Here is a 7,751-nt window from a genome sequence, read left to right as displayed (position 1 = left end):
TCACATCTTGGTGTGTTACCAACAAACCAGCCATCACCAGCAAGATATTCGAATTTAGCTCTTCCTTCTCAATCTTTTTCCAGACCAATGAATGTCTAGATCATGGTGCAGGTTATTAGTTAATATAAATGATACTAATCAATATATTGTATCAAAAAACAATGCAATCTGACCACTGGATCTACCAGTTCTCTTTTCCAAGTCACTGAGTATATCATTTAAATAATTTATCGTTGTCCATCAACGTGATCTCACGAAATCGCATAATACAACAACACTAATTACCACACTAATGACCATAATTACAACCGATAATTCTTAATTAACTGTCGGTTATTTATCCGGGACGACGTTAGAAAAATCAAATGAAAACACGCGAGAGCCGGGACCAGTAATTGGAACATGTCCACTTGCAGGATGCGGATCGTCCTGTCGTAGGGGATGGGTTTGGCGGCCAGCGGGGGGGACGAAACCCATTACACGTCCCACGGCTACCGCGATTAGTGGACAAATCACGCGGTGGACCGGGGGGGAAAGACTTATGCGTCGTCCTGAACAATCAATGTCTGGACATTCAGATCCGTCCGTTTTATTTATTTTTTTTTTATTTTGTTTCTCCTCTCTTTGTCCCGTTTTTCTGCCGATGCACACGACTTTGAAGGATTTATTTGTTTGTGCTCTTTTTTAAGTTGTGTGTGTGTGTGTGTCTGTGTGTAGTATTTATTTTTTCGCTTCTTTTATTTTCCGAGTCCGGCACTCGTGTTCCGGATGCGTGACAAACGCCGGCGGTTTTGTTCAGATTAATGCAGATTTATCAGGTAAATTAAGTAGTTCGAGGACTGTTTAATTGGTTATTTTTGTTCTGTCGTTAATTGACTTTTAACATGAGCCACAAAATTGCTTTAATTAGTGTTATTCATAAAAAATTGAATATTTATCAATATTATTTACAATTTATAGAAATTATAAACAATTTAAGGTTTTAAAAATTATGAAAAATATAAATAATAATAAAAAAATATAATGGTGAGAAAAAAACTCTAAAACATATAAAATTCAAGCAAGACTTCAAAATATTGATATACAAAATAAAAAATATTAATTAACTTTTACAAACAATAAAAAGGCAAAAAAATAAAAATATTTAAAAAAATTAAAAATATCAATATCTGGTAGGAAAACAAAGATAAGAGAATGTTAAAACATAGTAACAGTAATAAATTATAAAATTGTTAAAAAAACTTACTAATTAAGAAAAACTAATAAACGTAATAGTAATAATAATAATAATAAAACTATAAAAAATAAAAATTAAAAAGTGTTATAATATAAAAAATATAAATAAAATATATGCTGAAAAAATATAAAACTGAGAAAAAATTAAGAAAATACAGACTCTACAATGAAAAAGATTCAAAGATATATTTTAATTTAGGGTACATTTAATGTTAGCATAGATAAAAACCAGTTAAACAAAATTTTGGCCTACATAAATTATTTGTTCCTAATTACATGTCTCAATATAGACAAGTCAATTAAAAATTAAGTATGTCTAATATTTCTAAAATTACATATTTTGAAAGCCAGCAAAGATATTGTCTTTTTAGTTAAATTAAAAATTTTGTATGTCTAATATTTCCGAGTATTATTCTCGTATTTAATTATTAAATTCAGGGATTTCTCTGTTGAAGAAACATATTTTCAAAGCCAGCAAAGATAAAATCTAGTTAAACAATGTGTGGAGCCATTTAAATGATTTTTGCTTATTTACATGACTCAATATAGAGAAGTCAATTAAAAATTTTGTATGGCTGATATTTCTAAGTATTATTCTGGTACTTAAATACAGAATTCAGAGATTTCCCAGTTTAAAATACATAGCAAACACAAAATCTAGTTAAACAATGTTTTGGGCCACTTAAATGTATTTTTTCTTATTTACATGGCTCAGTATAGACAAATCAATTTAAATTTTGTATGTCTAATATTTCTGAGTATTATTCTGGTATTTAGTTATAGAAATCAGAGATTATCTAGTTGAAAATTAATATTTTCAAAGCCAGCAAAGAGAAAATCTAGTTAAACAATATTTTGGGCTACTTAAATGTTTTTTTATTATTTACATAGCTCAATATAAACAAGTCAATTAAAAAATTTGTATGTCTATTATTTCTGAGTATTATTCTCGATTTAATTACAGAAATCAGGGATTTCTCTGTTGAAGATACATATTTTCAAAGCCACCAAAGACAAAATCTAGTTAAACAATGTGTTGGGTCATTTAAATGATTTTTTCTTATTTACATGACTCAATATAGAGAAGTCAATTAAAAATGTTGTGTGGCTGATATTTCTGAGTATTATTCTGATATTTAATTAAAGAATTCAAGGATTCCCTAATTGAAAATACACAAAGACAAAATCTAAATAAATTAAATAATGTTGGACCACTTCAGTGATTTTTTTTTTTATTTATAGGGCTCAATATAGACATGTCAATTAATTCTGAGTATTATTCAAGTATTTAATTATAGAATTCAGAGATTGCCCAGAAAAATACACATATTCTCAAAGTCAGCAAAACCAAAATTTAATTAAACAATATTTTGGACCACTTAACCTATTTTTTTCTTATTTACATAAGTCAATTAAAAGTGTCTGATATTTCTGAGTATTATTCTGGTACATAATTATAGAATTCAGAGATTCCCTAGTTGAAAATGCATATTTTCAATGTCAGTAAAGATAAAATCTAGTTAAACAATATTTTGGACCACTTAATGGTTTTTTCTTATTTACATATCTCAATATAGATAATTCAATTATATTTCTGTATCAATTATATTTCTGAGTATTATTCTCAGAATTCTGGGATTCCCCCGTCAGTTCAAGTCAAACAGACATACGAACTAATACTGAACCAGCGTTGTTTCTGTCCAGAAATTGAAAATAGCTTTTGAGATTGATAAAGACTAAAAACTACCATAATTCTTGAATTAGTGACTGGACGCGTGAACAGTGTGAGGTCCGAGGGCGCCATGTTGTTTTGCATATATGGTAGCGTGAAAATTAATGCGTGAAACACGGCGACCACGACGTACTGCTACTGAGCCTAATAGAGAGGCGTTCTTGTGGCCATTTTTAATGGTTTTGTCTGCGAGCGATTTAACATAAACATTTATCGGTCCCGGTCATAGACGGCTATTGAAAATATTTACCATAAAAGCTCGTTTCGTTTTTTGTTTGTTTCATTTTTTGTAAAGAGATTGCCATCTTGGCTTGAATGATGTTAAGCTTTGGAGCAGCGGGAAGACCGTTGGAAGAATTTAAGGTGAATTTGTTGGAAAATAAATTATGTCTGCGCCGTGTCATTCGGAATGGCTTAATGACCTGCCAAAGTGATAAACAAACTCGTTAAAGTGAAAACAATTACAGTTAAAATTATTACCAATTGCGTACTAAACTAAAAATTGTAGGTACAACTTGATAATAACACGTGGTAAAAGTTGAAACATGTGCAATTATCGTTGTTTTATGTTACTACATGTAACTTTTGATTGATTGTATGTTAATGAGTCTATCAAATTTTTTATTCAATACGTTCAATTAGTTTGAACATTGTTTAATTAAATTTTTTTTCTTTGGTGACTTTGTTAATATGAATTTTCAACTAAGGAATCCCTGAGTTCTATAATTATATACCAGAATAATTCTCAGAAATATTAGACATACAATATTTTTAATTGAGTTGTTTATATTGAGCTATGTAAATAAGAAAAAAATTATTTAAGTGGCCCAAAACATTGTTTAAATAGATTTTGTCTTTGCTGGCTTTAAAAATGTGTATTTTCAACCGGGGAATCCCTGAATTCTTTAATTAAATATCAGAATGATACTCAGAAATATCAGACATACAATATTTTCAATTGACTTGTCTATATTGAGCCATGTAAATAAGAAAAAAAAAAACATTTTAGGGAGCTCAAAACATTGTTTAACTAGATTTTGTCTTTGTTGGCTTTGAAAATATGTATTTTCAACCGGGGAATCCCTGAATTCTATAATTAAATACCAGAATAATACTCAGAAAAATTAGACATACAAAATTTTTAATTGACTTGCCAATATTGAGCCATGTAATTGAGAAAAAAATCATTTAAGTGGCCCAAAACATAGTTTAACTATATTTTGTCTTTGCTGGCTTTAAAAATATGTATTTTCAACTGGTGAATCTCTGATTTCTATAATTAAATACCAGAATAATACTCAGAAATATCAGATATACAATATTTTTAATTGACTTGTCTATATTGAGCCATGTAAATAAGAAAAAAAAATCATTTTAAGGAGCTCAAAACATTGTTTAACTAGATTTTGTTTTTGTTGGCTTTAAATATATGTATTTTCAACCAAGGAATTCCTTAAATTTTTAATTCAATTGTCTATATTGAGCCATGTAAATAAGAAAAAAAATCATTTAAATGATTCAAAACATTGATTTACTAGATTTTGTCTTTGCTGGCTTTAAAAATATGTATTTTCAACCGGATAATCCCTGAATTCTATAATTAAATACCAGAATAATACTCAGAAATATTAGACATACAAAATTTTTAATTGACTTGTCTATATTGAGCCAAAAACCATTTAAGTGACTCAAAACATTGTTTAACTAGATTTTGTCTTTGCTTGCTTTAAAAATGTGTATTTTCAACCGAGGAATCACTGAATTCTTTAATTAAATATCAGAATAATACTCAAAAATATCAGACATACAATATTTTTAATTGACTTGTCTATATTGAGCTATGTAAATAAGAAAAAAAAACAGTTTAGGCAGCTCAAAATATGGTCTTTGTTGGCTTTGAAAATATGTATTTTCAACCGGGGGATCCCTGAATTTTATAATTAAATACCAGAATAATACTCAGAAATATTAGACATATAAAATTTTTAATTGACTTGTCTATATTGAGCCATATAAATAAGAAAAAAATCATTTAAGTGGCTCAAAACATTGTTTAATTAGATTATGTCTTTGCTGGCTTTAAAAATGTGTATTTTCAACTGGGGAATGCCTTAATTTTATAATTAAATATCAGAATAATACTCGTAAATATCAGATATATAAAATTTTTAATAGACTTGTCTATATTGAACCATGAAAATATGCATTTTAAACTGAGGAATCCCTGAATTCTGTAATTAAATACCTGAATAAAACTCAGAAATATCAGCCACGCAAAAATTTTTAATTGAATTGTCTATATTGAGTCGTGTAAATGAGAAAAAATCATTTAAATGATCCAAAATATTGTTTAACTATATTTCGTCTTTGAAAATATGTATTTTCAACTGAGGAATCCCTGAATTCAATAATAAAATACCACAATAATACTCAGAAAATATGTATTTTCAACTGAGGAATCCCCGAATTCTATAACTAATAAAACACAGAATTTTCAATAAACTCTACTTCAATTGGGCAATGTAAATAGAAAAAAAACAGCTTCACGAAGTACAAAACTTATTACAAATTTACAACTCAACAGAGTCAATCCTAATTACGTACGGGTCGCATTTGAATGACGGACCAAATCCGGGAGAGCGAACGTCTTCGTGATTCGTCCGTTCGCCGGACCAAAGTTTTACGGCCGTATAAAAGGTTTTATTGGTATTCAATAAAAACGTAGAGAGATATACGACCGCAACATGATCAAGTCGTTCGTCCGCCTTTGTCCGCAGTCTCTTCGTGATGTCGTAGAAGAAAAACGTCCCGTTTTACCCCCCCAAAAAACGTTGGTCGATTGTCCGTGGTGGGGGGCCGGGTGGTGGCACGTGCTCAATCGTAAACTTCACCGGGTTTTAGTCGATATTAAATTTATCGGGGCGAATCGTTTTTTGTTTTTCACGATCTTATTACTCGGACAATTACTTGGTTTTTATGATGACGATGGGGGGATTAGTTGGGTAATCGGTTCAATTAAATTTACGACGATTTAACAATGTAAGTAATAGGGTGGGTTAACAGGAAGGTTCTGTTCATCTCAATTTTCCATTTTTTCTTCACTCCCATATGGCAAAATCCATATCTCGCCATTACTTGATAGTAATGAAAATTTCAATTTACATTTTTTATAGGAAATTGAACGGTCTACAAAAAAGATATCTTACAATTTTTTCATAACTGTTACTGTTTAGAAGATATCGGAGGTCAAAGTTTGAAGAAATTAACAAAAATTTCTTTTTTACTTCTAAATTTTATTACTCGTAAATAAGTAAATATTAAAAAATATGCAACATATATCTTTGTAGGAAATTAAATGCTCTATAAAAATAATCTCTTAATAAATATTTTAAATTTATCCATTTGTGATGAATTTTGAGATAATTCGTCATCTATTTCAGAAAAATGAAGTTTTCCAATTAGCAAATATCATTAAATATATCAATAGAAAAGAAAAGAAGTAAATATATTAAAACTTAGCTGTTAATTATTTGGTTATAGTTATATACAAGACGATTACTGAGTTCCAAAAACTATGTATGCATTGATAGGAAACATAGAAATAAAGAAAAACAGAGATGGTACTAGTATGACAAGTTCTGAACAACAGAACCGCCAACATTTGAAACTAAATTCTTAAATTCCCCAGAGAAAAAAAATTTTCTTCAATTTCTTATGGCAAAATCCATATCTTGCCATTACTTGATAGTACTAAAAATTTCAATTTACATTTTTTGTGGGAAATTGAGCGTTCTACAAAAAAGGTATCTTACAATTTTTTTATAACTTTTACCGTTTAGAAGATATCGAAGGTCAAAGTTTGAAGAATTTATCAAAACTTTTTTATTTATAAATTTTATAACTCGTAGATAAGTAAACATCATAAAATGCGCAATATTTATGTTTGTAGGAAATTAAATGCTCTACAAAAAAGTTCTCTTGTGGTTAATCGATTACTCTAACCATTTAGAAGATATTAGCATTCGAATCCCAATACGTACTGATTTTAATAGTTTTTAAATAAATACTTTAAATTTATCCATTTAAATCATGAATCTTGTGATAATTCATTATCTATTTCAGAAAAAAAAGTTTTTTATTTAAGAAATATTACTAAATATATCAATAGAAAAGAAAACAAATATATTAAATATATTAAAACTCAGCTGTCAATTAATTCTTTGTAGTTATATACAAGAAGATTACTCAGGAGTTCCAAAAACTATGTATTCAATGTAGAAATATGAAAGGAAACATAGAAATGAAAAAAAAACAGAGATGGCGCTAGTATAACAAGTTATGAACAACAGAACCGCCAACATTTGAAACAAAATTTTCAAATTCCCCAGACAAAAATTTTGTTTTCAGTTCCATATGACAAAAATCATATATCATAATTAGGTACAGAAAATTTCTATTTATATTTTGTATAGAAAATTGAACGCTCTACAAATAAGATATCTTACAATTTTTTCATAACTCTTACCGTTTGAAAGATATCCGAAGTCAAAATCTGAAGACTTTAATTAAAATTTCTTTTTTAGTTCTAAATATCTCGCAGTTATATGAATTTAGTTTTCTTAATGATATTTTTTTAAATAAAAAACATCATTTCTTTCTGAAGTAGATAATGAATTATCTCAAAATTAATATCTTAAATGGATAAATTTAAAATATTTATTAAAAAACTATTAAAATCAGTACGCATTGGGATAAGAATGCGAATGTCTTCTAAATGGTTAGA

Source organism: Aethina tumida, chromosome 4 (genome assembly GCF_024364675.1).
Source record: "Aethina tumida isolate Nest 87 chromosome 4, icAetTumi1.1, whole genome shotgun sequence".
Taxonomy (NCBI): domain Eukaryota; kingdom Metazoa; phylum Arthropoda; class Insecta; order Coleoptera; family Nitidulidae; genus Aethina; species Aethina tumida.
This window is presented reverse-complemented; position numbering follows the sequence as displayed.